Consider the following 20,862-nt stretch of genomic DNA (forward strand, 5'->3'; position numbering starts at 1 on the left):
TCTGGGGTATATTTTCCACTTTCGGGGGGGGGGAAATGAAAACAATGTGAGGCCTAAAAGAGATGAGGGGATGTCTCCCTTCTGTGTTGGTGAATTTTCCTGTGAGGAGAAAGCCTCCCATGGATGCAATGGAGAGGTTCACTTTGAACTGGGATCTGGGAAGACTCTGCTAGATCACCAGGAGAAGAGCTTGGGGTGGCGGTGTTCTGGCAGAGGGTTAACAACCGGCTCTCCAGCGTAGGTGGAATCCCAGTTGGTCTGTAGTGTTTTCCAGTCTCTGTGGTGTAAATCTTCCCCCCGGGGCTGGTTTCCAGCTAACGATGTTGGGAAGCCATGCCCAGCGGTACTGTTACATGGCATCTCCACTGGACAGACATGATGGACAAAAACAACTTCAAAAGCATGGGCAGAATGTTAGTAAAATTAGGAAGCAGTGTGTTTTGAGTATGTGTTACCTTTGTCTTTAATGTGATTTATTTAATTGTAAGTTGACATTCAATTTTTAATACGTATTTGTGTAACAGTTGGCTCGCAAAATTCCTGAAAACTCAGCAATCAGCTCTTGCCAGTCTGTGGGAGTCTCCTTGGGGTGGGGTCGCCCTGCCCTGGTTCGGAGTAGAAGCAGCAGAAGCGTGGAGTCAGAAGGCTCTCACATCCAATCTCATCGCTCACTGACTGTCTCTTTTTAAGCCAGATTACTTCACTATGAGAACTCTGTCCTCTTGAGGAGGACGTTCTTTCACCTCATGTATGAAATGGGTGTGATCAGATCTACTCAGAGAGACTGAAGCGAGTAATCCACACCATGCTTCTCGCTCCGCCTGTCACATAACTGTCCCTGCAGGCGTGCTGGCTGCTGCCTCTTCCTCTCTGGTTCTCTTTCACTTGTCTTCTGAGAATCTGGCCATAGCTGGTAAGGGCTTCAGGAAGCCCAAAGCCAGATTCTGTTTAGTTTTCGTGTTTGTTTTCGCTTTTGGTTTGTTTTGTTTTTTGGCCGCCCAAAGACCCATGTTTTCAAACTCTAGGTCAGAACACAGACCCCTCCCACAACCTGCCCCACCACCCCCCGGAGGTATATCCACCAAACCCAGAATTAAGGGTTTCATTTTAAAAAGCTCTCAGTGTTTTTCTCCCGCCAGTGTCTTTGAACTTCAGAGCATAAAGATGAAGTATTTTGGCTGAGAACTGAAGTATTTAAAAAGGCATTCCATGTGGAGGGCATTTGGGGCCATGAGCAGGGTATAAATAACACCTTTTATAGCTCTCTTGACAGGGAGATAGCTCTCCTAATTACTGTCCCGTTATCTCAGTGTGATCCAAAATGGCCCAACGCGTTTATAAACTCCCTGTTCACACACTGCTTCCCTCCCCACTAGTCAACGGCCTCCTGTGCTCTCAGCTGGCAGGGGAGAACGTGGGCCTTTGTATCATCCCCACTTCCAGGCACTGTGGGCTCCTCTGCTTGTCTCCCCACAAAGGTTTCCATACAAAAGAAACTTGGTCCTAAAAGGGACTTAGAACCGGGTGTTGCCAGCCCCACACATATTTCTGAAACGGAATTTTTCCAAGCTCTCCTGATCCCAGGTGGTGAATGTGCTTGTCTCAATTCAAGAGGTGTTATCATCTAACGAAATGAGTTTCTTTGCGTCTGCCTCTGAGATGAGATATCTAGATAATAAAATCTATTAACAAAAGCCTACCTAGGAATAATTGGGTCTATTACTCCCTGACTTGTGGCTTTGTTTCTGCCACAAGTGAAAGTGCCACAAAGGGAAACAGACACTCCAGTAATTAATCAGAATTGAAAGTTGCTAATACCAGTTACAAATAGCGAGTGGAGTCTGGAGGAGGCAAACAGAAGAGCAAGTACGAATCTTGTCCCCGGAGACTTCATCAGTTGAACTTTCGTCACCTTAGACTTGTGGAAATTAGAGTAACTTAACCTCCCAAAGTTACTTAAAAAAAAAAAAAAAGTGGGAGGAGACATTGAGCGGTGCAGGTGTACATTAAATTATTAAAATAAATCCAATTGGAATTGTTTAGATGAGATTAAGCCACACTTAACTGCATGTCAGAGAGGCTTGGGAAGGTTAATCTTCACGACTGAAAGCACAATCATTGTCCCAGTTGGACATCTTCAGGCGATAGTGGTCCCAGGGAGCCCCAGATCAGACTCTGAATGTTTTAAATTCATTTCCAGACTATAATTTGGTTTGAAAAACAATTCATCTCTTTCTGGTGCCCTTTTTCTTTTTTTGTCTTTTGTGGCTGAACTTAAACAATGAGAAAGTAGATGGAGACCTCAGAACTTGAGGATAGACCAAGCAATGGTAAAGAAAATGTTTTTGGGGGGAGAATTGGCTGATTTGGAATTGCAAGCATGTAGAAATAGAAATGGATGAGTGAAGTGGTCTAAATTACAGCTCTTTTGGTGGTAAGTGACAAACCTCGAACTGGCTTAAGCAAACGGAGTTTATCAGAAAAAAAAAATTTGCTTACTTTTGCCCTCAAACATTGTTTGGCACATAGGAGGCGTAAAAAATGCACGCCAAACGAAGTAGGAGCTTGACAGAAGTGGCAGAGGACTAGGAGTCAGGAGACTAGGTGCAAATCTCAGTGCCGTCACTTCCCTACTGTGTGCCTTTGGTCAAGATGCTCAACTTCTGTGTCTCTGTTATCTTATAAAATAGGGATAGTCATTGCAGCTCCATCACATCATTTCAAGGCAGATTTAATGAAATAATGCATTTAAATGCTTATCACAGGGCATAAAGCAAACTCACTGTCACATCATCATCGTTATCACTGCCTTAATTTGTTCAGGCTGCCGTAACAAAACACCATAGACTGGGTGGCTTATAAACAACAGAAATTTACCACTCACAGTTCTGGAGGCTGGGAAGTCCAAGGTCAAGGCACCAGCATGGTCGCATTTTGGCGAGGGTTCTCTGCCTGGTTCATAGCTGGTGCCTTCTTGCTGTGTCCTCACATAGTGGAAGGGTCTAGGACTGTCTCTGCCTTCTAATCCCATTCATGAGGGCACTATCCTCATGACCTGATCACTTCCAGAGGCCCCACCTACTAATACCATCCCCTTGGAGGTTAGGATTTCAAACTATGAATGGAGTGGAGGGCCAGCGTTCAGACCAAGCAGTCATCATCACTGTCACCTCCATCATCACCACTACCACCATCGCCATCCTCATTCCCATCACCACCATCGCCATCCTCATTCCCAGAGTGAGACCCAGAGCAGAGAGCACAGAAGAGCCCCCCTCGAGAACAGGCAAGCTCTGAGCTTTAGAGCAGAGGTATAAGCCTAGGCAGTGGTTAAATCATTTCCAGTTGGACAGTTCTGGGAATTCTGTCCCCCACGTGCTGTCCCCCCACCCCCGTGACCCATGGGTTCATAGATGCCTCCTTTTGTGCTCAGTGTCCTGGGCACCAGCTTCATTGGAATTCCGTTCTTTGCCCAGTCTTGCCTTGGCTGCATTCCAGGTAAATTACCTGGAGCCCATCCTGCTGCATGTCACCTCTGCCGCCTGCCTGCTCACATAATTAGAATCAACACATTCATTTCCCTAAGAGCAGTCTAATCTTCACCCCGAAAAGTTTTCACATGGAAGAAGAAAGGCAAAGACAAGCTACATCTGTCCTTGTTCAGGCAATTTGCAGCTGTCCGCAACTGACATCCACCCAGCTGGGCAGCCGAGCCAGGCTTCCTGTTCGCTTTTGGTGGGAGGTGATGCAGTCGATGCTGTTATTAAAGTTTGGCAGTGGTTTAGATATGCAGCGTCCTGCTGGAAGGAGGCTTATAAACAAACACTCAGGAGGAATCCTTCAGGCTCCAGCCTTTCTGAGCTAATTGCAGGTGGGGGAAAAAAGACGACTGATGTGACTTGTCAGCAAACAAAAGGAAAAGAACTCAGGAAATAAGATGGTTTTCACTTCTTCTGAGAGGGTGGCCAAACCTCACGAGGTTGTATGCAGTAGCAATGAAATGTGCTATGCCAGGGATCAGCAAATGTTTTATGTAAAGGACCGGTAGTAAATATAGTTTAGACTTTGCAGGCCGTACTATGTCTGTCGCAACTACTCATCTTTGCTGTAGCACAAAAGCAGCCAGAGACCGTACCTCAATGAATGAGCATGTGTGTTCCAATAAACCTTTATTTACAAAGACAGAGTGGCAGTGGGCCAGATTTGGCCCCTAGACTGTGGTTTGCCAACTGCTGCTCTAAGCTCCTTTGGAAGGAAAAGCAGAGTAGGGAATGCATAGCAGAACTAGATGTAAATCATGGCTCTAGCCCTTCCAGACTGTGTGTACAGGGCAAGTCACCTGCTTTCTTTGAGTCTCAGTTTCCTCATCTGTAAAATGGGCTCTAAGGTAACCTGGATATTAGTGGAGTGTCTTGCACATATTAAATGTCAATAAAGTGTAACTCTTCCTAGTACCCACCTCCTCACCCCTGCTAAAAATCACGAGGGAGTAAACTTGATGAAAGAAGGCTGCCTGGAGCTTTCCTGTTGGCCCCTGCTACAGCGACAGGATCGGTGACGCCAGTATTTCTGTAGCTCATTTGAAGGTCTAGCGGCTCTGAGTTTCCCAAGGATGGTCCTTCTGTTGTCCGTTTCTACCAGGGCCCTCCCACTCCAGGATGCCTGGCTCAGCCCACCCATCTCCATCACAAGGACACAAATCAAGTTTCTGTGTACACACATCTCTTGTTAGAATGAGTAGCTAATGAGGGTAGTTTAAAGTGAGGCCAACATTGAAGATTGTGTCTGCAGGTCAAGGACACTGTGTTTCAAAGCTAATATTATCTCTGTGTTCTAACTGGTGCGATTTTTAGACAAGGTCTTCAGGATAGTTCTGACGTTTGCGTGATGATGCTAATAGTTAAGACTCACTTGACGGGGTGGGCGGGGGGGAGGAGATTGCTGTTTGTAGGAGAAGGGTAAACACAGCCCTGCTTTGTAACTCTGTGGATTTACATATTTATTGTTTCTGTTATGGACGTCAGCTGGAGGTTGACTTTAAGTTGGGTTATGTATAGTTTGTATTTACTTATTGTTGTCATTGTTGTGGCTGTTATGATTATTATTTCTATAACAGCCTACCATTTGTGTCAGGCCTAAACGTGGTTTGTACATTCTGCCATTTACTTCTCCCAAAGTCCCCGTGACCTACCTCCAAATCAAAGTGTCATTCTCAGACCAGCAGCCTTGGCTGCAGGACCTCAGGCCCCACCCCACACCTTTGAGTCATGATCTGCATTTTTTTTTTTTTTTTCCTTCGGTACGCGGGCCTCTCACTGTTGTGGCCTCTCCCGTTGCGGAGCACAGGCTCCGGACGCGCAGGCTCAGTGGCCATGGCTCACGGGCCCAGCCGCTCTGCGGCATGTGGGATCTTCCCGGACCGGGGCACGAACCCATGTCCCCTGCGTTGGCAGGCGGACTCTCAACCACTGTGCCACCAGGGAAGCCCCATGATCTGCATTTTAACAAGACCCTCAGGTGACCCACACAGACAGGAAGAGCCCTGATGTAGGCGCTTCACCCTGACTCTGTTACAGGCGAGGAGCAGGAGGCCGAGAAGGGAGACACAGGGCTCTTCCCATCCAGACCCTAATCACACCGTCTGCTGCCTAGTTTAGCTTATAGTCCCTGCCTTTGTATCAGTGATTTGGTGGTTTTGCTTCTGTGTCTTTTTCCCCCAGTGACACCATCTACTTCCTTTCTTTTTCTTCTTCCTTTCTTCTAATTCTTTAAGAAGAATCACTTTCTTCTTAACCCTTCCAGGGCGGGGCCCAAAAGTTAACTACACACCCAGGAAGGGTTCAGCTATCTACTGCGGTGAGACATTTGCATAAGCAAAACTGAGAACCTGCGGGCTTTCTCTAGCTGCGGCGAGCGAGGTTACCCTTTGTTGCGGTGCGTGGGCTTCTCACTGCGGTGGCTTCTCTTGTTGTGGAGCACGAGCTCTAGCCACACGGGCTTCAGTAGTTGTGGTGCGTGGGCTTCAGTAGTTGTGGCACGCGGGCTCAGTAGTTGTGGCTTACAGGCTCTAGAGTGCAGGCTCAGTAGTTGTGGCGCACGGGCGTAGTTGCTCCGAGGCACGTGGGATCTTCCCAGACCAGGGCTCGAACCCATGTCCCCTGCATTGGCAGGCAGATTCTTAACCACTGCACCACTAGAGGAGTCTGAACCTCAGGATTTTAGAACAGGGGCCAGGTAGTAAATACTTTCAGCTTTGTGGACCACAGAGTCCCTCTGTCTCAACCTCTGAACTCTGAAAGCAGCTGTAGACAAGACAAACTAGTGTAGTTGTGTTCCAATAAAACTTTATTTACAAAAACAGGCACAGGCCAGATATGATCCCAGGAGCCAGAGTTTGCGCCTTGTTTGGAACATAAAAGTTGAAAGGGTTTCCTCAGGTGCTGGGATTTGCGTAGTAAACTCACAGACCTACTTTAGAGGTTCCTAGGGGCCCCACTCGGACATGGGGCCGTTTTGAGGATGGTTTTGCCTAGTTCAGACCATGTCTCTCCCAGGACAGCATCTGGCCTCCAGGGAGGGAATGAGGGGAGGAAAGAGCTTCAAGGGGCTGTGGCTGACGTGCTCCCTGGCGCTGGGAGAAAGCCAGAGAGCCTGTCTCTGAATGGAGGGAAACCAGTGAGAAGCCGTTGGAACCACGCCTGCCTTCCCCGGAGCCAAGCCTCTGGATGAGAAGCAGGAGATGACCCTGAGCGGCTGCGAGGGCAGGACGGACAGACCCGGGAGAGCCCTGGGCCCAGCTGCGGGGCGGATGTGATGAGGCTGTCCCTCCCCAAGGCACGTGCCACCAGGCCGTAACCTTGAGATGTGCAGGGGAGAGAGCGCACAGCGCTTGGCGGTTGCTTTTCCTTCCTGCTGGGTCCGTAAAGGACTAAATGGACCATGAGCAGCCACGTGGCTGTTGTAATTCTAGACTCCATCAAAGGGAAGATCAAAAAAGTGCACCAAGGGAGCTTCCTTCAGCGTCTCTGAGTCTTCCTGCTGGGAGCCCGGGAGCTGACATGTACTGCCTGTCCATGCTGTGGCCCACCTCATGCCCCATCTCATTAAATGGGCACTTCCAATCCTTGGAGCGAGGTGGTATTTTTATCTCTGTTTTACACATTTTAAAGAGGCTTACATAGAGGTGAAGTGACTTGCCCAAGGCTGGATAGCTAAGAAAGATTGGCACCGGGATATGGAATCAGTATCATGACACTAAAACCTATGCTCTTAATCGCAGTGCCAGTGTTTCTCAAGCATCAGTGCATACAGATCACCCGGGGATGTTCAAAGGCAGAACCTGAGTCAGCAGGGCTGGGACAGGGCTGGAGAGCCTGCATTTGTGACCGGCGTCCTGGTGATGCTGGCACACGGACCTCCCTGGGAGTGGCTGGCCCTACATGATACCCTCTCCTTGTTCCAAAGCCTCTGAAGTCACAGGAAGGGGAGGCTTATGTTTTGTAAGATGAGGTCACACAGCAGGAAGTGGCTCATTCAGGGTTCAGATTCATATTGGTGTGATCCAGAGTCTGTGTCTTCTAAATTAATGTCTCCCACCTACCATTATGCCTTTAGCTTGGCCCCCACCTGGGGTCGATTTTGCCACTCAAGTAATAATATCTTACAGTATCTGGAGACATTTTTGGTTGGCACAACTTAGGGGCGGGGTGGTGCTGATACCTAGTGGGTTAGAGGCCGGGGTTGCTGCTAAGCATCCTGAAACACCCAGGACCACTCCCTTCCCTCCGCCAACAAAGATTCATGTGGCCCCAATGGCAGTAATGCTGAAGTTGAGAAACCCTGCATTTTAGCTCAGGCTTCTTCAGTCCAGAAAATCAAAATCCATCCAGAACCCCTCTCCAGAGGCCACATAGTGCCCATGAATTAGAGGAGTTAGCATTTGAAACCGTCTCACAAAAGTGGCATGAATAAGTGAGAATCGTAACTAGCAAAAATGTCCATTTCCCAATGGGTGGGTGGAAATTTCCCCGAGTCTGAAACGCGGCCAGGGTGTTCGTGTCTCTGTGACATCCTCTTGCCTCTGCAGATGGAAGCCAATCAAGTCTAGAGGTCACTGTCTTCATCTCTGGTCATTTTCACGCCTGGCCACCCGCTGCTTATCATTGTCTTTTGCTGTTTGTGTCGCATGCGCCGTTTTCTCTGACAGTAGCTCCTTCACCTGTTTCTCAGCGAGACGGCATTGTCTCTGGTCCAAGCACAAGGAAAGCCAGGATGGCCTTGATCGCCAATACCAATATCTCTCTGGTCCTTGTTCTCCCTGATCAGTTCTTGCGGGGAACGTATCTAATAATACAAGACCATTAATGGGGGTTGATTTACCTGGGAGGGATTGCTTTCGCCGCTCACCCTAGTTCATTCATGATGGTACTTTGGTTTGTTGAGAACGCCGGCCAGGGCTTTAGTTGTGATGAGGCCATCAGATGTGTCTGAAAAAAGAAGGAGATGTGAAGAGGGAAGAAGCAGTGTGATAAATAATGTCTCACATGCGCTCAGCTCGTCACAGTTTACAAAGCACCTGAATGTGACTCGAGCCTCGCAGTATTCTGTGTTGAAGATCGGGAGGGAACTGATATTGATGGAGTTGAGGGGACAGACTCGAGGGTGTGCTTGTTGGTGCCTGGGGAGCCAGTGCGGATGTGGGGCTCGTTGCCAGGTCTTGAGTCTGGTGTGGGTCTCCACCTCACCCCTGTGCTGACTCGCGCTGGCTGTGGCTACCTGGCATAGCTGCTGGGATGTGGTCACTTTGGTCACTGCTGGCTTGGGTGACTTTATTTGGGGGCCGTTTTCCAACTCCTGTATCTGTGAGCAGTGTCTGCAGTCTCTTGCCACATCTCTCCTGGGACGCTCTGGACACATACGGATGCTGGCAGGGATGAGACCTAACCTGCCCTGGGGGGTCGGCACATTGGCAGTCAGGATTTTATCTGATGTGGGGGCATGTTTGCGTGACTTGGGACCTGGCAGTGATGGAGTGGGACAAAATGTGAAAGTGTTCTGGTGGAGAGGGGACTGGAAGGATGTGGGGGACCACGTTTGGGGCATTAAAATGGTGTGGCCGGTGGGGTGTGAGACTGAGGTCACCAGATGCCTAAATGAGGCGTGTGGGAGGGCCAGGAGGAATGGGGGAGAGGGGGAGAAGAGACCCCCCCAAACTTGCTGTGTTTCACAAGGTGTCACCCAATAGTTCTGAGAGCAGGACAGAGGGCTGATGTTTATCGAGCATAAAACTTGCTGTGTTTTATCTGACATTTCAAGCACCTTCCACCCATGAGTCCTCAGCTAGTCCCACAGCACAGTGATGCTGTCAGTACTCCTACTTTACAGGTGAGGAGACTGAGGGTCAGGGAGGTGGGTGACAGGCTTGCTCATAGTCATGCCGCAAGTGGTGGAGCTGGGTTGCAAGCCCATGTCTGTGTGAGTTGAAGACCTGTGGTGGTCAGACCCGCTGCCTACGGCCCCCACCGTGAATGTAGAGCTGGGAGAATTGAAAGCTGAATATTTATGGGGTGACTTCTAAGTTCTAGCTACTGCATTAGGCATTTGAGATATTAGGCTGAGTATAGCCCTACTCATAAGGAGCTCAGTATAGCAGGAAATTAGAAATTGGAAATTAATTACAATCTGATGGAGGTGTATGTTTAACTCAGTGACTTGTCCCAAAACACAGAGATGAAAGTGGCTGATTCTACCCAGGGGAGCCAGAGAGGCCATCCCAGAAGAGGTGGCTGTGGAATGGGTCTTGAGGGATGAATAGGAGTTCACTTGTCAGAGTAGAGAAGAGCACTCCAGGTGGAGGAATGGTAGGTCCAAAGGCACAGAGGCATGAAAGGACACGGAATGTTTGAGCACTGTGGGAATTACTGATGTGTGGGTGCACTGTTGGCCATGGAAGGAGAGGAACCTTGGAAGGTGAGTTGGAAGAAAGACTGTGAAAGCCTTGATAGGCTCAACTGCACAGTCTGGACTTGGGGAGGTGAAGAGGCACTGAAGTCTCTTAAGCAGGAGAGGACTCAATTGGATTAAAAAGATTCTCCCTTGGAAAAAAAAAAAAAAAAAAGATTCTCCCTTGGATGCTGTATGGAAGGTGGATTGGAGAGGGGGCTGGATTGAAGAGGAGGACCAAGACAATGAGAACCTTCAGGAGCTGGTGATGAAGATTAAATTTACAGGGGATGGAGAGCTGGGGAAAGAGGCAAGAGATAAGCCCACTGTGTTGATATGAGATACTGTACTTGAGGATCAGAGAAGGGGCCAGGGGTACATAGGAATAAGTTGTTCTCTCACTTTAATTTCTTTGGATGCAAAACCTGAGGCCACTTGAGAAGTTTCAGAGTCCGGTTCAAAAGTTCAGTAATTCAAAGTTCAAAGTTTCAATAGTGTCTCTATTTCTGCAGTCATGTGGGATCGTGGGCTGGGAAGATCTATGAGCTTCATTTCCATTTAAATTGAAATAAGACATGTCAAAGGTGGCTTGATAATTACTGCCTGGAGCAACGGCCCTCTGATGAGGGAAGTGTGGTGTCGGTGTACATGGTACAGAGAATTTCCGCATTTGAGGCATAATTATGTTGATGTAATTATTTGTCAGGAAAATCAGATGGCACAGATATGTCATATTTGCACTGGAGCAGAAAAAAATGAAATGCCTTTTTTCCTTTTTGCAGGAAGCAGTTGGGTGGGCAGCTCTGGGAAGTGGGGAGTGGGGTGTTTGGATTCACGCCAGGTCAGGATGTCTTTCTGCGGCTGGAGGTTTTGTGAGGGCCCTGTGGGTGCCAACCTTGAGAGAGTTGCACTCCGGTGACAGTTCTTTGTCCCTTTCTGAAGGTGCTGCAGCAGTAGTCACAGGCTGGGGCGGTTCTAGGGCTGGGAGGGCTACCAGCTCTGAGTAGTTAGAACTGTAAGGAACCTTAGAGAGGTTTTTTAAAAGTTTTATTTGCAAACTTTGTGACCCTAAGACTCACAGCCCACTGGTGCCTTGAAGCCTGATCACCCTGCCCTCCCCACTGCCATCCTGCTGGCTCCAAAGACCCTCAGCCACATTCCCCTTCTGTGTGTGAGGGTCTCATGCCCTTCCAAGGAGGCTGTGCCTTCTGCCACTCCCCACCCATCAGGAGAAACGTGGGACCACAAGAATCAAGTTCGGAGCCCCCTTCTCATAACTGTAGCCCCAGCCCATGGCACTGTTATGACTTGAGTAGCTGGAGCCAGGGTTTAGGCAAAAATGGCTCATCCGAAGTGTGAGAACAGAGAAAGGAGAGAGGCACACACTTGCTGACAGAGAGATGACCTGGGTAGGAAAGACTCCAGTTCTGCTTCTGCCACCCAGTGGCCCCAGCAACCTTGGCCAGGTGGCTTCCTGCCCTGAGCCTCAGTTTGGGCCCCTGGTATATGGTGTGTGTGTCCACAGATGTTTACGTGATGCGTGGACGTGCGTAGCAAATACATCTGAGACTTTCTGCAGGCTGGCTCTTTCTCATCTAGAACAGCCCAAGTTACCTAAAATATTAACTTTCCAGAAAGTGATAAAGGCCCTCAGGTAGTAGCTGGGGGCATTTTAAAACAATCAGCTTGAAAAGTGAGAAGGGAAATGAAAGATAGCAAGCAGGCGCCTGGAGCCCCACGCGTTCTTCTGCCTGGAGATACCGGAGAGTCCTGGCAGGGCAGGGGCGCCACGGTCCCCTGCTTGTCCGCCTGGCTAACTCCATTCTCCCTTTCCTATAAAACTCTTTTGCCCCAGTGCGTGTCCAATAGATGTGTCTATACACACATGAAGAAGTGAACACAGGATGGAGACACACCAACATAGTCATCAAGAGGGGCTGTCCCCGAGGTAACAGACTGAAGGGCAATTTTTAATGTTTTTTTTCCTTTGGCAACTCTATTTTCTAAATTCTGTGTAATGAACCCTATTAGAACCAGAAAAGAAAGGTAATGATGTATAAAAGAAAAATAAAAGATCACACGGTGTTACATTAGTTTGCTCAGGCTGCTGTAACCAAGTACCACAAACCGGGTAGCTCGGTAAAACAGCAACGCATTGTCTCACATCCTGGAGACTAGAAATCTAAAATCAAGATGTCGTCCGCAGGGCCTCGCTCCCCTGAAGGCGCTAGAGAAGAAACTGTCCCATGCCTCTCTCCTGGTGGTTTGCGGGCAATCTTTGATGTTCCTTAGATTATAGGTGCAACTCTTGAATCTTTTGTCTCCACGCGGCGCTCTCCCTCTATGGCTTCACATCATCTTTCCTCTATGCATGACTGTCGTCATTTCCAAATTTCCCTCTTCTCATAAGAGCACCGGTCATGTTGGATTAGGTCCCTCTCTCATGACCTTGTTTTAACTTGATTGCCTCTGTAAAGACCCTGACTCCAAATACAGTTGCATTCTGAACTACTGGGGATTAGGATTTCAACATATCTTTGGGGGGGACATTGTACAACCTATAAACAGATGTGCTCCAAGGAATGAGAAGCAGCTCAGGGTTCCTACAGGATTTTCCTTTGTGGGTGAGGGAGTCACTGGAGCTGGGGCCTGTGGGTGAAGAAGTGTCAGTGTTACTGTGGGGGCCAGCCTCCAAGAAGGTTCTCAGCGGTCCCCATCTCTGCCTTCACACCCCCCTGTAGCCTCCTCCGTACTGTATTGGAGTTGGTCTGTGTGACCAATAGATGGTCAGGAGCAATGGTATGTCACTTGGAGGCTAGGTTATAAAAGGTTTTTGGCATTTGCCTTGCTCTCCCTTGGATCACGTGCTCTGGTAAAGCCAGCCACCATGTCATGAGAACACTCAAGCAGCTCAGTGGGGGCCCTCGTGGCAGGGAACTAAGGCCTCCAGCCAATAGCCATGTCAGTGAGCTTTCTAAAAAGGACTCTCCAGCTTCAGGGCGGCCTTCAGACAACCATACCTGGCTGACATCTTCACTGTGACATCGTGACAAATCCTGTGTAGGTTTCCCATTGCTGTTGCAGCAAATTACCACAAACATAGTAACTTTAAAATAACACAGTTTATTCTCTGATAGTTATGAAGGTCAGAAGTCCAAAATGAGTCTTAAGGGGTTAAAATCAAGGTGAAAGGAGGGCTGGCTCCTTCTGGAGGCCCCAGGGGGTGATCCATTCCTTGCATCTTCCAGCTTCTAGAGGCAGCCAGCATTTCTTGGCTCCTGGCTGCATCACTCCTATCCATGATTCCATCATCACAGCACTGTTTTCTTCCCCACTGACCCTATCACCTCCCTTTTATAAGGACCCTTATGATTACATTTAGGGGCCACCCAGCTTATCCACATAATCCAGGATAAACGCTCATCTTAAGATTTTTAATTTAGTCACATCTGCAAAATTCCTTTTGCCATCTAAGTGAACATATTCACATTTTCTGGGGATTAGGACGTGGACATCTTTGGGGGCCTTATTCATCCTACCATAGACCATGAGCCAGAACCACACAGCTAAGCCGCCTCTGAATTCCTGACCCACAGAAAACCATGAGCGAGAATGACATTTGATATTTCAAAGTGACTAGGTGTTGAGGCAATTTGTTATGTAGCAATAAATAACTAATCCAGACTGGGGGTTGTAATCCAGCATTTGGTTGTAACACTTGACAGTCGTTAATTCTGGATTTATTGTAATGTTTTCCTTGAAATATACAACTAGAAGAGTGTGCAAATCTTAGAAGTGTCCAGTTGGATGAATTTTTACAGACTGAAAACACCCTCATCTGTTTTTAATAATGAAGCCTGGCTATAGCCCAGATGCCTCTGTGCTCTGTACCAGGAATTCTCCCGTTTGCTCTCAGATTCACTCCCACCGTTTCTCTGCTGTGCTCTAAACTGTTTGAAGAGCTTGCCTTCTGGTAGGTTCAGCCAAGTGAACGGCAGTGAGGGACAGTTGAAAGACAGGAGGAGTAGAAGAACCAGTGTATTTCTCCCTCTCTCGCACTGCCTTGGGGTCGGGGGTGGGGGGCATACCTGACTGCAGCCCAGCCTCTGTAATTCCGGATCCCATTTGGCACCCTCCTCCCTGACTGCAGCTCCCATTGGGCAGCCCTGCTGTTGCCCGTTGGATGGCCGAACTTTTTGGCTTTTCCTTCCAGCCCTAGGTTGGCAGTGCCTTCCTGTAGTTGTTAATCTCTTCTGGCTTCTCATCTTTTCCATCACCTGAAAAACCAATTCCCTATATTAAATTCCTTTGGCTGAATGATCTAGAGTGATTTCTATTTTCCTGACTGATACAGGCTCCTTGGAGGTATTGCATTAAATCCTTCTGGCTTCAACAGAAAAGTATCAGGTTCATAGAATTCATTTTCTGAGAAATGAGGCTATCCTCACTATACAGTCCCTGCAGGTTTCATGTTTTTGGAGTCTTTACTTTGAAAGAAGGAAATGGGAACCTTTGTTATGTATCAAGTACGTGCCACAGTATTAGGTATACCAGATATACGCAGTTTTACATTATTTCACTTGTTCCTTGCAATACCGTTTGTTGCAGAATAACACTGTCATTTTAACAGATGAGGAACTGAAAGTAAGGAAGGGTTAGTAATTCTTCAGAATTCACATAGTGCCTCAGGGTTCATCTCATCCTAAAGCCAGAGCTTTTCCTGCTGCTCCCATGTTGTTGGTAGTTTGCATCTCCCCCTCCCCACCAGCCAGGGTCCCTCCCTACCAGCCAGGGTCCCTCCCTAAGTGTGGTTGGGCTTCAGCTTCCCTCGGTTTCATAGAGCACTCATCAATATTCAAGGAGAAATACCAGAAATACCAGCCCCCCCCCACCCGCAACCAACTTATATTAAGTGCCTTCTTTGAGAATTCAGGAGGCATTTCCAGGAGGATTGAGATCATTTGAAGTGTGGCAGAGTTGGGAGTTCCAGTTGATGCTGGTGGATGGAGCACAGGGCAGTACTGGGGTGAAGCACTCAGCTTGGTGGTTCAGAGAAAGGACTCAGGCCCCACATTGCCTGGGTCTGTGCAGTGATCGATTAGGCATGCCTGCCGTAGGCGAAGAAAAGGACAGGAGGAGTCATGATGTTTCCTGACCCTTTGGAAACAGGCAGGCATGAGCTTGAACCTACGTGTCACTGTCTAGCTGGGTGACTTTGGGATCTTTGATGAGTCTCTCTGTATCACCACATCATTAAAAGAAAACACTTTGCAGGATGATTATGAAGAAAGGAGATTGTCTAGTGACAACTACCTTCTCCTTAGTCCCCTTCCAGCTAGAGGTTGGGCTCTTTTTCAGTCTTAAATAAGAGAATCTGATGTATCACTTGGGGTTTCCTAAGGGGCGCCCCAACTCTTTCCCAAAATGGAACTGAACGCTTCCTGCTCATGCTCACTCCATTGCCAATATGGCCTTGGAGCTCTTGCCAGGACACAATGCACGGGGCCTTTACTTTCCCCCATAGCCTCCTTTCTCCCAGGCAAGTGACCCTTGGACAATTTGAATGAAACAATGGAAGTTCCTCATAACCTTGCTTTCTGGGAAGACTCCCCCCAGCTCTGGAGACACAGGCATCCTTGGATGAAGCAGGAGCAAATAGAGGCAAAGGGGAAAATAGCTGTGGGCTGGGGTCAGGAGACCTGGGTCCACTCTAGCCTGTCATGTCTTGGGTGCATGTCCCTGGGCAAGTGACTTAACCTTCCTGAGGCTCAGCCTGCTCATCTGTAAAATGGGGATAATGAGGCTGCCATGCGAGGCATTGAGCGGGTGGACCAGGGGGTTGGTGATTGCAGTGCAGAGAGAAATGAAGTCCTGTATTTTTAATTTTCTGATAATAAAAGTAAACCATATTCTTTGCAGAATATCGGGAGAAGTATAAAAAGGGGGGGTGGGAATCACCTGATATCTCACTGCACAGAGATAATAGCTCTGCAACGAGTTTGCTGTAATGTTCTCACGTTACTTTTTATGTGTTTATATTGTATGTGATTCCGAGGGTTTTTATAAAGATTGCGTGAGATAAGGTTTTTTCCCAAACATTTAGTAGCACGCCTGCCCACGTGAGAAATAGAAATAAATACGTTCATTTATTAATTATTCACAAATACTTATTAAGTTTGTGCTACGTGTCAGACTGGGAATATTTGTGTGTGAATCTGTAAATACACATGAGAACACACATTCACACGTATACATATTTATGTATTTACATTTCTATATACTACATGTATTCTTTATATAAACGTACAATTATACACAGTTACACAGCATATGCAGGTGCGTATAATTTTTTCTTAACACCAGGCTCTGTAACATGAAGTTTCTGTTTGTCATTAGCACATCAGAAAAGAATAACAAGGTGAATTTTCATCAGGTTTTGAGGATGTTTTGAGATAGTCTGATCTATAATATAAATTAGGTGAAATTAACTTTGGGAGGCCTTGCGGGACACCTCCAGAGCTTAGAGAGGCAACCTCCAGAGGCGCAGAAAGTGACGTAGGAGAGTCCTGTGCATCTGCAGGCAGGAGAGGGTCCTCTGCAGATTGAGATGCCCGGGGCAGGGATCCCGGACCACAGTTTCAAAGATTAGCCTCTAATGGGACATCACAAGGGAGATGATTTTAATTGCAGCCACTGATTATCACACAAACTGCTCCCAACACGGGCAACTCCACACAGCACGTTCCGGGGGAGCAGCTTGGGAGTTTAACGAGGGTTGATGACTCTCTCATGTGATGCAGGGGAGGCTGGCGCGTACACATACGTCGTAGTCTTGTGTTGATCTCTGTGTGCGTGGTGTGTATTATGTGTGCCTTAGTGTGTATCCCTCCTTCATTCAGCTCTTACAGTCGTGCGGTAACGCCATTCACTCAGTCCCAAGACATATTGAGTGCCTGCTCTGTTCTAGATGGCAGCAATACAGAAAGATCAGGGCTCATGGAAGTTAGGATTTTATCTGCACTGCCTGTGCCTAGATCAGTGCTGCTGGCACGTAGTTCATGCTCAGTAGATGCTTATTGAATGAATGGTATGACAGTGTGTGTGTGTGTGTGTGTGTGTGTGTGTATATAATGAATATATAATAATCTACGTTAGCATGTTGTGTGTCTGTTACAATGTATATCACTACATTGTAGCTGTGGAGTAATATGGACATATGGTATGTTTATTAGTAGGTTTCTATTGTACACATCTTACTGTCTAAATACTTTTGTTCCCTAATTTCCCCCCCACAACTTCTTCCTGCTCCAAGCCCGCAAAGAGAGTAAAACAGAGAAGACCGAGCTCGTACTTGGCCTCAAAACACAATCCCATTTGCGTAGCAGTCCTGACCCGATCCTGAGCGCTGCTGCTCATGGAGGTGGAAGAAGGCCCCAGAGGGGGCCTCCCCTGTGCCCCCTTCTCCTGGTGCACCACCCTCCCCTCCATGTCTCTCGAGCCGTCTCTGGCTTGGGCCTTGTTTTGTCTGCCCCCAGGAGACAGTGTGGGCACCGCATCCATTTCGCCCGATGACTTGGCCTCGGCAGTCAGCAGACTAGTTGTGGCACCGCATCCATTTTGCCCGATGACTTGGCCTCGGCAGTCAGCAGACTAGTTGTGGCACCGCATCCATTTCGCCCGATGACTTGGCCTCGGCAGTCAGCAGACTAGTTGGTTTTCAAGTTGAAACAGGAGAGGTTCGCTGATTACAGACTCTGAATTTCCCACATCCGTCTCCCTGGGAGGTTCCTGCTGAGCCTGAGGCGTGACCCCAGGCAGGTGGGGGTGGGGCGCGGAGGGCAAGGGGCACAGTGGAGGGAGGCAGTAGCGGCAGGTCCCCGGCACCACAGGCCTCACCTGTCTGTTGATGGTTTTCTTGCTCTCAGCTGTCCTCGCCCTGTCTAGCTAACTCATCCTCTAAGCTGCCCTTGCTTTCCACCCCCGTCTTTCCTCTGCAGATGGTGAGAAAGCTTTCAGAGCCCTGCATGCCAGCCTCCTTATTCTCTGCGTGACCTTGGCAAACCGCCCCCCCCCGTGACGTGGGGACACCCACACAATTGCTCGTCGTTCTCTGAGCGTTAAGACGTAGCGATGCCACCACTGGCCAAGCCTTTCCTCTCTGCCAAGCTCATTCGATCCTCACAGCAGCCCTGGGAAGGGGACTACGGCTGCCCCCATTTTACCCGTGGGGGTCAGAGAGGTTGAATAACTTGCTGAAAGTCACACAGCCAGTGAGTGGTAGAGCTGGGATTCGAACCCAGGCATCCTGGCTCCAGAGCCTACTTTCACTTTCATGATATTATGGATCTGATGCATCTCAGGTCCCTATTTCCTCTGCTCACCTGCTTGGTCCTGGCTCAGAGCCACCTGTCCCTGAGACCCAGCATCCTTCCCTTCCCTGTCCTCTGTCCGCCAGGAGGCTTCTCGCGGATCGAGACTGTAAGACCTCGTTGCTCCCTCCGTGTGACGTTGACGTGGGCCAAGGTCACCCAGGCACAACCAGGAGGGGACATCTGGGCTCTTCTCTCTCAGCTCGTGTGGCCTAAGGGCCTCACCTGAGAACCCAAGACTTGGCTGCCTAGTTTTGTGGTCTCCCAGCTGCATGACCTTGGGTGGGTCTTTTTGCTGTTCTGGTGAGAGATGAGTTTCCTCATCTCTAAAAGAAACGTTCACCACGTGCCTGGAATGTCCCAGACATGGACATGGGTAGCATCTCCATGTCTCACAGATACACAGGTGCCTCGTCCCCTCTCCTCCCAGGGACGCTGTCATCCCGGCCCACTAGCAAGAAGCAGCGCTCGGGCGACGCTCCTGTAATCTCCTGGGATCGTGTGCCCAGCCATTTTCCTAGGTGTCTTTATGAGCTGACAAGCTCGCCTCCTGGGCGAATACCCCCCTCGCCGTCCCACGGTGTGTTATTTCCTCTGACAGTCCACCGACCTCCTGCCTGGGGCCCTGCCTCAGACCATTTCTCACCTTGTCAGCACCAAGATGGGGATTTCACAGCGGGCTGTTTCAACCCAGGGCACCTCTCCCCCACCTCTCCACGTCGCCCCCTCCCTCGTCAGCTGGGCTTGCTTCTTTGGCTTTCTTGGTCTTTGCTCGCTCGCTCTCTCTCTCAAATTGGAGAAGACTCAAAAGTCAGTGTGAAGGCAATACCGTGAATGGACAAGCTGGTCTGCTATACAATACCGTGAATGGACAAGCTGGTCTGCTATGCGGAGCTGAGCGCGCCCCTGTGACGGGGAGCAGCCCTGGTCCCCGCTGGCTTTCACTGGGGCAGGCAAACAGAGCCCCAGAAAGATCACTGGCCTGGGAGTGGGGCAGACCGGGGTTCCCCTCCTTGCAGCCTTGAGTGACTTCAGTGGCCTCGATTTCCTCATCTACAAAATAAAGAAAAACAATCCCAGGCTCAGAGAGGGACTGTGAACCGTTTCCGGTCCCACAGCTAGTGGGTTGCGTGGGGAGCTGGGAATTGTACTTATATTGACCCTCAATTCTTAGTTTTCACCCCTTCACGCTCTCATCAGTTGGTATATACATGTTTCTTAAAAGACAGCAGTCAAAAAAGAAACTTGACATAATTAGAGCAGCTCAAAAGAAAAATCCTATCCATAACCCCTCTTTGCTCCCATCCATAAATATTCTCAACTCTCCAAGTGTTTTCCCAGCTGCATGTGTGCTATGCGCACGTAGACTTGGGCACGATATTCTCTGTCCTCTTCTGCTTGCTTAATGGTATTTCACAGAAGGCGTTCCATACTGCCACCATCCTTATTTCTAATGTTGACGTCTGCCTAATAGCATCAAAGTGACGCGCTGTGATTTCCGTAACCAGTCCCAGTTGCCAGGTGACAAGGCGGCTCTCAGCCTCTCGTGTCATCAGTAGCACAGCCCCAGGCATCCCTGGTTACAGAGCCTTGCTCTGTGTTTTAGTTTACACCCCATGGGATTAATTCCCAGAAGGTGGGTTTCTGGGTTTAACCCAGGGTTTCTCAGGCTGGACACTGTTGACATTTGTGTGAAGTAATCCTTCATGGTGGAGGTTGCCTTGTGCGTTGTAAGATGCTGGGCAGCGCCCTTGGCCTCTACTCTGCTAGATGCCGTCAGACTCCCAAGTGTGACAACCAGAAACGCCTCTGGACGTCGCCTGATGTCCCCTGGAGGGCAAACTCACCCTCAGTTGACAGTCATTGTGTTAAAGGGGAGGAGCGTGGGAATAACGTTACAAATGAAAGTCAGAGATTTTCCAGGGAGTCTGGACAAAAATCCAGTCAGGGCAGAAAGTAACGGGATGAGCATGGAGAGTCAGATGCACCAAGCTTGGGTTCCAGCTCGTGTTCCAGTTCGAGCTTGCGGTCCCCCAGGCCTCATTTCCTCATCTGTGAAATGGGATCAGTAATAAAGAGCCACGTGCCAGACTTGTGAGGAGTGAGTGAGGCCAGGAGCGTGAAACGCTGAGCACAATGCTGGGCGTGGAAAGGTCTCAGTGAGTGCCAGCGGTGCTGGCCGGCTCCGCGGGGAGCCCCACTGGGGTTTCCATCTTTGCCTTTTGCTGCCTTTGAGGATGGAACGTTGGGGGGGGTCTAGGTGACAGAGCTGTGAGGGACCCGTTCTTGTTCTGCCGTCCCCCCAATCTCCCGCTCCACATCCATCCCTGGGACAGAGACTCCGCTTCCAGAACCAGCCTCCGCAACTCTCCTGGGAAACATACATTGACTCATCCATCGACCCATCTATCCAGGGTGTCCATTTGGGGCCGGCACCCCCCGTGTGGGTGAGTGAGCTCTGTGCGGGGCCGTGCCCTGGAGCCCCCAGGCATCCACTTCCTCCTCTGTAAAATCCAGAGCATCTGAGGGTCCACGAGCCTGTCCATAGAGA

At 49.1% G+C, this 20,862-nt stretch overlaps 1 protein-coding gene across 3 annotated transcripts in view; it reads left to right on the forward strand.

Moving 5' to 3' along the window:
* The window catches only part of MYO18B (myosin XVIIIB), a 232,527-nt gene that overhangs the window by 167,184 nt on the left and 44,481 nt on the right, over nt 1-20,862 (forward strand). The gene's annotated exons all lie outside the window — the stretch shown is intronic.

This window comes from Delphinapterus leucas, chromosome 14 (genome assembly GCF_059928025.1).
Source record: "Delphinapterus leucas isolate spDelLeu-1000000601 "Yukka" chromosome 14, BTC_Dleu_Yukka2, whole genome shotgun sequence".
NCBI lineage: Eukaryota > Metazoa > Chordata > Mammalia > Artiodactyla > Monodontidae > Delphinapterus > Delphinapterus leucas.